This window comes from Topomyia yanbarensis, chromosome 2, assembly GCF_030247195.1.
Source record: "Topomyia yanbarensis strain Yona2022 chromosome 2, ASM3024719v1, whole genome shotgun sequence".
NCBI lineage: Eukaryota > Metazoa > Arthropoda > Insecta > Diptera > Culicidae > Topomyia > Topomyia yanbarensis.
In genome coordinates, this window is record NC_080671.1 from 329,677,189 (window position 1) to 329,687,891 (window position 10,703).

A 10,703-nucleotide genomic window follows, 5' to 3' on the forward strand; every position below is an offset into this window, starting at 1 on the left:
GACACTTCTCAGCATTCTTACTGCACGAATCGTCCACATGATTCTCACCGCATTTTCCACAGCGGGCCTTATTGCTACAATGGGTGGCTGTGTGACCCAATTGTTTACACTTCGTGCAATTCATGACCCGCGGCACAAATAGACGCACAGGCAGACGAACCTTGGGCAAGAGGACGTAATTTGGCAAAGCGGTACCAGCGAATGTCACCCGATAAGAGTTTGATTGGGGGTACGATTTTGAACCATCCCCCGCAACTACTACTGAGTGCAAACGCTTGCACTCAAGTATTTTCACTGGCTGAAGTAAGCGGTCTCTAAAACGGCCTACCCCGTACTGCAGCAGATCCTCGCATGTCAAACTCTCATTGGTGACAACGCCTTCAGACTGTACTTTTACAGCTGGAATATACACGTAATAGTCCTTCGTAAAGTGCTCGCAGCAAGCAATATCGTTTGCCTGCTTTGAATTAGCCAACACGACCCTGACCCTGTCTGAGCGGACCTTTCTTATTTCGGTCACAGCCGAGAACCGTTCCGTTAGGTCTTTTGAAATCTGTAATAGATTTAGCGATTTTGTTTTGGGCCGAAAAAAGACCACAAAGGGACAAAGGGTCGAGAGCTCTGGATATTGTTTGGGTCGGGGGAGTGCCTTGGGAGTCGATTCGACCTCCATTTGGCCGTCCGGGGAGGGAGCCATCGACACCGTCGACGCACGGGGTTAGCACCCGCGCAGACGGGAATAAACCGTAAATGTTTCAAAAGAGGTAGATTTTACTTATCTGTAAATTTGTTTCCCACGACGCACCAGTCCAGCTTATATAGCTGGCTATTGTTCAATCCTCACTATACGAACAAAAGGCTGAGCAATGCGGCCTAACGGTTACCACACGCACAAAAGAAGAAAAAACTCCAAAACCTCGAGAGGTAGAGAATGTGCAAGGTAACCTTGAACGCGGATTAGTACTATTCTTTAGCTAACACTGACGGACTGGAAAAAACACTTGCTTCTCGATAGACCGCACGTAAACGAATGACGAGAGGGATTTCTTTTATTTTATAATTTGTAAAAGTTATGTAACGATTTGTGAAAATTCCCAATATTTACGTTATTTTTGGCCTATTAACGGCCCTAAAAATGGAACAAATTGACATTTTGCAAATCCCTCTCGACCAAACATAACGGTATATTTTCTGAACCGTTGGAGGCAAAATTATTGAAATCGGACCAGTACTTCTATAAAAAGTCTTAATTGACCGCTTCAAAAAACACCACTTTCGGGAAAACGCGTTTAAAGATAAAGTACGGTGTAGAACTCGATTGTAGTACCTTACTAGATAATCTATTATACCGGGTCCGCAGAGCTCACCTTCCTTATATTGAAAATGTTCTTAGTTTTGCACATTTTGCTCTCTCTGCTGAATTCGGGCCTGTTTTGCCGCGACACTCACTTTTCGTTCAGAACGAGCTATGCGTTCACTGTCGAGTCGTGTAACACATCTTTCAGCTTCAGTCCCCAAGGTAATTCCCATCATCTCCATAGCTTGTAAGATCGATGAAAATCCATTGTTGAAGATGCTGACTGCCAAATAAGTCACAACATTCCCAAAATTTGCACGTTTTGGCGCTAAGAAACATATTCCACTATTCAGAGACTCATTGATGTTTTGGGTGTAAGCTCCTAAGCATCTTTCTAATAAATCATTAGATGATAGACTTTTGTAGATCCTGGCATGTTCGAAAGTTTCTAAAGTTCCTTTTACTTCAGCCTGACGCCACTTGCACCAACTGTCCTCGCCGGGTGAACACTTTGAGTGTTGGGGATTTTCGTTCGATCACGAGCAGTGTTCGAGGGAAACCCAGATTGCATTTCGCATATGTTCCACAAAATTTGAGTTTCTCCGAATCGCCAGCCCATAAAATTTTGTTAGCTGGCCGATTGATTTGTCCCTCAACTTTCCCTTTCCTTTCCCACAGATACCTTTGTTTTCTTTCTTCAGTTTTCGTAATCTCGTTCCCTTACGCTCCTCAACATTTCCAACATCCGACAGTTAAACGATGTTCATGATTTCAGGAGATCATTCGCGATTTTTGAGATTTCTCATCACGTTACCGTGATATTTTATAGTAAACTCATATGTTTTACGATATGAGTTCACTATCGGATTTTTCTGTCGGAGTAGCGTGATTTATGTTCATGATAGCAGGATTTTAGTCGTGATTTTCGTAATTTCTTTCAACGTTATCGTGATATTTTAATCATGAGTAGAGGGATTCATATTCATGATTTCAGGATTTCTAACCCGTCAGGGTAACAATTTAGCACTGGGTGCAAATATACCTATTTGTGCGTGAAAATTCTCAACAAGTTTGCATGCAAATTGTAGTAACTAAAAAAATGTATGACAAAAATACGAAAACAAGTGAACTTCATTAAGATTCATAGTTTTATTTAAATTGTTAGACCGAGGATTTGTCCAAAGTCCATTATTACGATGAAGCGTCTATTTAAATGCATGCGTTATATTTGGTCAGAACATGCTTGTATTGCTTCCTGGCAAAGTTTTGAACAACCACGTTTTGTTGTCATGCTTGCTGACATACTACGACTGACGAACTTCTTAAAAAAACAAATTCGCCAAGCTGTAATGTACGCCAAAGTGAGATTTTTAGCCAAATCACGGCCGGTGATCCCAGTATTCTTTTGCACTACTTTCAATAATTTAACAAAAATGTCTGCTACAAAATCGTGAAAGTTATTGACAATTTCTATAAACAAACAAAATAATATCTTTTGACTTCAATACATATACATAAAGCATATACCTTTAGCCTAACTTTCTATTATTCCATATTCGAAACCGGCAGTTTTATCAAAATCCAGCTACATTTGAATAATACTGATATTTCGAGCGCTCGATAAAAAAATATGAGCAATACGCGATAGTTTAAACTGTTTGGATATGCAAACACCTCAAATATGGAAATTTTGGAGCGTTTCACTTAAAATAGCATGCGGCAGCACCATCTGAAGGACAATATATGTACTAGAATCCAAAATACTACTGTTACGTCGAACGAGTGCAAACGCACTGAGTTTCGATAGCAGATTAAAGATGTTGTTTTTGGTTATGTATTAATCAGCTTCAACTGCGCGATATATTGTGATCAGTATGATTGAATGTACAATAAATTAATATTCCACTTACAATTTTCAGTGTTTGATTACGCTCGGCGTTTTGGTCTCGAACCAATTATAATATGGATAAATTTCAATTAATTTAATAATGTTTGATATAAGTAGAGCTTCCATCCCGGGAATTTATTTCCCGGGAATCCCGGGATTTTTGGATTTCCCGGGATTCCCGATTCCCGGGAATTTGTGTTTTCTCATTTCCGGGATTCGGGAATCCCGGGAAAAAAGATTTTTAATTTATTCCATAAGACTTGAATTCTCCAAATGAAATTCTTTAGGAAATATCTTTACCGGCAAACATTTGGAGTGAGTAGTGAATGCAGATTGTGCTTTTCCAACTGATTTGCAGATCAATGGACTATATCTTTAGGCCCACCGATATGTTTTCGTGATTTTTTAGGTATATAGTTCGCGCCACACTCAAAACAATGGTAAAGAATGTTGCATTCATTTAAATTTTCATTCAAAAATGGATTAATTTGCCGGTCGTTATACCGAACCATTTCCTCACAGTAGCGTTAGTGATGCGCACGATATCTCTGCCACCGATGAACCGATTGATCAGATTTTCAACAGTTCTTTTAATAGTTTATTTTAATAGTTAGATCTTGAATGAAAGGGCTTGCAATCAAATTAGTAATGGAAATTGCGTCACTTTCTTAAAAAATCGAAGTGTGTTTGTTTCAAAGCTTGGGATGGTTTGTAGTGATATCATGCTTAACACAAACGCTATTTAAAATAAGGAATGTTTCTAGAACGTCTGCAGAAATATTTGGTCGGTTCATCGAATGCATATTTCGTCTTATTTGTTACACCGTAACTGTAATATCTGTAAATTTTTGGATGTATGAAAAGAAATACATAACATTGTATCTGTCCAATATCATGCGCATTCAAACTCTTTGAATGCTTTCTAGGATGCAGGCCGGATTTTTGAAGGGATACGATCAAGCAATCCAGATACTTGCCCGTAATAGAAAATTGATAATAGTCTTCATCCATCGCTGCACAGTTCGTCCATTATCTGCTTGATTTTGATTCACACTCAATTCGAAATAATGCTGATCTTACTGTGACGGAAATGGATTCCATGTATAAACTTTCCTCTTTTGATTGGAAGTAACTGCACCCTGAAGCAGCTCAATCTTTTCATTCAAAATTACCAAAGAAGGTGCTTTGTATTAAATTGATCACATTCCATCGTATCAGAACAACGAATTCCAATTTTGGACAGAAACTCCAGCAGCTGCGTTTAGTATATCGTCCCAATCGTAATCGTAATTACCAAAATTTAGGCTATACATATAGCCAAGTAAAAGTTGATGTTGCGTAAAGTTATCGAATGATTGAATGATGTGTAGGCCACCAAATCTCAATCTTCTGACAACTGCTTTAGAGCAGATATACATGCAATCAAACGGGTTTGAAAACTTTTCAATTTATTCTTTTGTTTTCATGAGAAACATTCACCTTTCTATTTTTCTTCTGTATTCCCGGAATCCCGGGATTTCCCGGGAAATTTATTATTTATTTCCCGAATCCCGGGAAGCTGAAAACCGTCGGGAAATGGAAGCTCTAGATATAAGACTTGAATCAATCAAGAGAAGATCTCGTGTCTTCACCCTTTGTTCACTCGATCGTTTATGATCGTTAGGGTTAGCTGAGCTGTAAGAACACATTTGACAAGTAATTGTGTTTAGGGTGACCAGCAGCTACAACCGCGGTAACAACTACTATGCAATTTTCGACTTTTGGCCAGGTTTTTAGGCAAATCCGCCACTGTGGATTGGTTTGATATTGATTATAATCAGCGAAACAAACAGATAAAAGTATGTAAACATCTATAAACGGTAATCAGAAGTGAAAACAATAGTAGTTTTCACAAAAGTTTCTCTGCCTAGATGCTTCAATTTTACGCAAGCAAATCACTTTTACCCCTTATACAGAGCAGTGTCATAAACTACTTAGAAGATCCGTTTTTACTAATTGGTTATGAGTAAATCCCCGTTGGATAGGTGTGCTGGAGAGGCGGGGAGGTTAGGTTTATCTACCCCAAACGGTTTACTAGGGTGTATAACCAGCACACTATAGCGCTCGTAGAAATAAATCCAACGAGTCTGGATCAAGCGGAAAAGTTGCCATGTTAGTGATATTAAAACTTCAAACAACCCTAACGAACCTAGTGTGGTATGGATCCTGGTATGTACTTGTTCGCAATTCCAAACCATAACAGGTTCCATAATTCCCAGCATCAGCGGTGGATCGTTATCACATAGCTACATAATGCTCTCGCACACGTCTGAGGGTGTAGACGTTAGTTACGGTTAACCGCAAGGAGCCTGTGGTTGGGATCGACACGGATGTGAACTATTACGTTTATGAACAACAAGGCTCACATGTCCTGTCATTCCACCGCAGCATGAATCGAGAGCGTCCCAGCAGTAGTAGTAGCAGCAAAGACTGCGTTCTCATAAAAGCGACCTGATGATGATGACGATAATCGCAATTATACTCGTGTGGCTGATTTATCGCTTACTGGCGCAAGCAAATTGAATAATTGTGTAATGAGGGTCTGATGTGACCAGGCGTTCCTAGAATCTGAGCGGTGGCATACCACCGGGCTAATGGTCCTTTTTCTGTCTAAAAAATCTTCGACCGCATGACTAAAAAGGGTGTTACTTTAAAAAGACTAGCGTGTCCTACACGCAGAAAAAAAAATCGGTAAGAAGAAACGAATTTTGGTGTCAATCAACAATTTTCCTGTTTGATATAGTGATAAACAAGATTTAGGTTTGATTTAACTTATTTATGCCGTTTGTGGACAACAACGTTTTTAAACAGTTATAACTTTTGTGTTACTATGTTTTAATTGCCGCAAGGTTCTACTGTATCGATTTTGTTGGCTATTTTCGGCAAATTTGAGACTAAGAAAAACGAAAGCAATGAAATTGAAAGACGGATAGGTATTCTAGAGCGTCGGCGGTAAAACATGATGATGAGTTATGTTCTACCATAGACCATGCGGTAGACTTGGGTGAAACGCCCAACTCCTACTCTGCAGAAGGCAAAAAATTCTTCACATTTCCTTTCGATCATGCCCATATGAGCCTGCTTAGTTCTAGTTTTCCGTTCTAAGTTTATAACTGATTCGCTCTAGAATACCTATCCGTCTTTCAATTTCATTGCTTTCGTTTCTCTTAGTCTCAAATTTGCCGAAAATAGCCAACAAAATCGATACAGTTATAACTTTTGATTGAGTTATTTACTTTTGATTGAGTTACCTCAGATTTGCTCACAAAAACAAGTAAGGCTTATAAATATGACTATTGCCTTCCATTTGGGTATTAACACTTATAAGGATGAGCTCTAGAACTGAAGTTATTGTAATTAGTTTGACTGGATTCCGATGGAGCAGTGCTGCCAGGGACAGTTTACCTTGACGATGGAACATGAATTTTTCATACATCTTCGTTATTTTTTTAAATTTATTATTATACATATCTTTGGCAGACTGCCGTTCAGACGTTAAAATATAAAACCTTAATGCTATACATTGATTATACCTAACTTAAAACTCTTTTTAGACACATTAAAATCAAAAACACCAATTGTTTCGTTAAACTTCACACAACACATGTCGATTGGGTTACTCTGTCCATATGCAGTTCTATGCCGGGGGATCCAAAGAAGAAGTGGGTTCCTGAATCGGCGCTGCGGAACATAAAAGTTTACTTTCTGGAGTAGATCAGGGCAATCGATGTTTCCAGTGATAGCGTCAAATACTAAAAGCCTTTGTAGTAAAACCCGTTGCTGTTCAAGAGTCTGCATGTTCAACAGCTTGCATCGGTCGGAGTATGGAGGCAAACGTACTGGGTCGCGCCATTGCAAATTTCTAAGAGCCAATCGTATGAAACGTTTTTGCACTCGCTCGATTCGATCACGTTGAGTTGCGTTGTGTGGCGCCCAAACTTGGACAGCATATTCCAGGGTACTGCGTATCAGAGAGCAGTACAGTGTTTTGAGTACGTACGGGTCTAGGAAATCTGAAGCGTTTCTTCGCAAGAAACCTAGAGTCGCAAAAGCTTTGGCAGCTATTGTGGAAATATGGTCGCTAAATTTCAGTTTGCAGTCAAATAAAACGCCTGGGTCTTTAATTGACAACACCCTTTCTAGGCTACAGCCATCTACTTTATAGTCGAAACGAGAAATTAAGCGGCATCGACTAAAGCTTTGCACTTGTTTATGTTCAAATCCATTCCGTTGAGTTTACACCAATCTTGAACTAAGTCGATGTCAGCTTGGAGAACTAGAGGAGATTTTATTTTTTCGGAAAATCTTCAGGTCGTCGGCATATAAAAGTTTTTCAGACTGGATTCGCTCGCAGAGGTCATTTATGAATAAGATGAAAATAAGAGGCCCGAGATGACTGCCTTGCGGGACCCCAGACGGTAATTCGAAAACAGTCGAGGTATGATTTGCAAATTTCACATAATCTGATCTATTGTCTAGGTAGGACTTCAGCCAATTAGTTAACCAGAAGGGAAAGCCAAGCCTTTCCAGCTTATCGATGGCAATATTATGCGGAACTTTATCGAAAGCTTCTGAAAAGTCAAAATATACCGCGGCTACTTGGTGTCGTTCTTCCACAGCAGGGAACAAGACACTGGTGTAAACCAATAGGTTTGAAAGAGTCGAGCGTTTCTTGACAAAGCCATGCTGGAAATCAGAGACGACAGGTTTAGCGGAAGCATAATTTTTTTCATATATAAGTTTCTCCAAAACTTTCGCTACGCAGCAGAGAATAGAAATAGGCCTGTAGTTTTCCACACGCTGTGCGCTTCCCGTTTTGTGAATGGCGGCTATCGCTGCAGTTTTCCATGCGCGAGGAAACCGGCCTTCGGTAAGAGACCGATTAAAATAATGGAGAGGGGAGCCACAAGAGAATCTGCACATCCTTTGATTAGATTCGGAAGTAAACGATCGGGGTCGGCGCCCTTAGCGGGATCAACGTTACTCAGTGCTGCACGTATATCGTGCTCAGGTAGAGGTGAGTTCGATATTGCAATATTATAAATGGGTAAAGTGTTCATATATGAAACCGGGGCAGTTGTCTTAGAGTTGCTGAAGATCTCACGGAAGAAATCAGCAAAAAGATTTGCTGAATCAAGCGGCTGTCGAGCTGTGACACCTTTGTACGTGACATTCACGGGCGCTTTGTCAGGCTGTCTCCGTTCTTTAATAAAGGTCCAAAAAGTCGACGGATCGCTCTGAAGGTTATGCTGGATACGGCTTATTTATTCCTGGAAGGTATTCGCCAAGGCTGTCTCGTACGTTAGTTGGTGAAAAGGTATCGCTTCCGGGATCGACATAGGCATCAACACATAGGACGAAGGGCTTATGATGAGTATCTATTTTGAGTAGCTCAGTTGGTGTCTCTAGAAACTCGACATTGCTATTATTATTAACAAAAGCAAGGTCAAAAATGCTTCCATTTATGTTTGGAAGGTCGCAGATTTGGTGCATACGACCAGCCGGCATGGACTCGCACATAGTGATTTCCTGTTCTGACGAGGCGTTCATTGGGATAAGACTGTTAAGGTCGTCGTCCAATGTCCAACGAAGATGAGGTAGGTTACAGTCGCCCAACACATATGATGCCAATAATATTGACGGTGTCAATATTTTCTGAACGGCATCAGAATGAGCAGCGTACAATGCAGGACCACTATTCTCAGATAGACGCAGCAAATATATATCGATTGAGATGCTAGAATTACTTGAACAACGATTTGTTCGAGGTGCTCATAGCCGGGGAGCGGTACCATTGTTGATAGAAGATTGGTTTTAATTCCGATCAGTACACCTCCACCATGTTGAAGCTGACTGGTGTTTTGGTTTCGGTCGCAGCGATATATTGTGTAGTCCGTTGAGAGCTCTGCATTGCACACATCGCCTCGCAACCAGGTCTCGGTGAGAGCAATGATATCGTGATCGCTTGAGGATGTTACCAGGTTAAATTTATACGTCTTTGTCCGCATCCCTCTTACGTTTTGATAGTATACTGAAAATGCTTTTTTTGCAAAGACGATGTCGATGGGAGCTGTGATGAAGTGCGGACACTACTGTTGGTTGTAGGACCGACGGCCGAATGAGTTCTGTCCAATCTTTCAGGCGGCAGGCTGGAACGTGCAAAAGCCGACGAAGCGCATGCTTCCGAGAAGCTCACTTGGGAGTTGTACAGGTCAGTAGAAACTACGGTAACGGGACGACTTAGCGGAGACGGAATGGTTGGTTCGACTGTGGCGATGCAGAAGGCATCCGAGTAGCGTTGTGCAGAACTTTTCTGATGATAGCCCTTTCCAGTTGTGTGCCCGTCCAAAACAGTGTAATTAAAATTATGTTGTAATATTATTGAAAACTGATAAATCTTATCAATTAAGACTGTCTTTGGCTACGTTTTCCACGCAAGTGGACTATTGTAAATGTTCTAGGAAAATTGTATTGAGCATAGGAAGGTAAAAAATGAGCAGCTTCTAGCACTGCGAGGAAAGCACCTATCTTTATGAAAAAAAGACTTTTCGTGTTTCTTGACCACACAGTTGTCAAGGGAAAATGGTTTGGAACCTTATATACACTAGAAAAAAGTTGGGAATGAAAGGGTTAATCAATACTGTTGCTTGAAATTACCAACAAATTCATTTGTTGGCTTTTCAATAGTTTCAACAAATATTTCGTTTGAAACAACAAAATCATGATAAGTTCAACCGAACAAACAAGTTCAAAGAAAAAAAAAATAAAAAATCTTTAGTATTAACCAAAGGAGAGAACAATTCAAATTTAGTTGAAATCAAACAAATATTCTGTTGGTTCATAAGGGACCATTCATAAATTACGTAACGCAAAAATTGCCCAAAATTGACTCCCCCCTCCCCCCATGTAACAAATTGTCACAAATTTAGTTATCCCCCCCTCCCCTATTACGTAACAAATTCCTTGAAAATTTTTTTTTTCTTCGATGAAAACATGTTACATAACGATCTAGCTTACTCCCCCTCCCCCCTATGTCACAATATGTAACAACTTCTCGAACCCCCTCCCCCCCCTAAAAGCGTTACGTAATTTATGAATGGTCCCTAAGAAGGATATCAGTTCGATCTAACAAATTTAGTTTGGTTTCAACAATGTTTCTATTTAAAATGCAAACAGAAGTATTTGTTAAACTAAGCCAAATACATGCTTTCGAGAAACGCCGATTTCAGTTTGAAACAGTGATTTGTCAAGTTTGAAAGTTAACTAAACGTTTTGTTGATTTAAAAAGGTCTGAAAGATCTGCGTGTAGCATAGAAGAGCATAACACAGCAGAAACGACCGCATTTATCATAAGTGACTGATACGGTGAAACTTTTTTATGCAATAGTATGGGTCACTGCACACCTGGCTATAACAGTAGCTCGACATATGCCATTTTCCAGAACAACGCTATTTCAGTTCCTTTGGTGGTCCCAGATA

General features: G+C 40.1%; 1 protein-coding gene across 2 annotated transcripts in view; it reads right to left on the bottom strand.

Moving 5' to 3' along the window:
* The window catches only part of LOC131683879 (neuropeptide SIFamide receptor-like), a 622,586-nt gene that overhangs the window by 344,768 nt on the left and 267,115 nt on the right, over nucleotides 1–10,703 (bottom strand). The gene's annotated exons all lie outside the window — the stretch shown is intronic.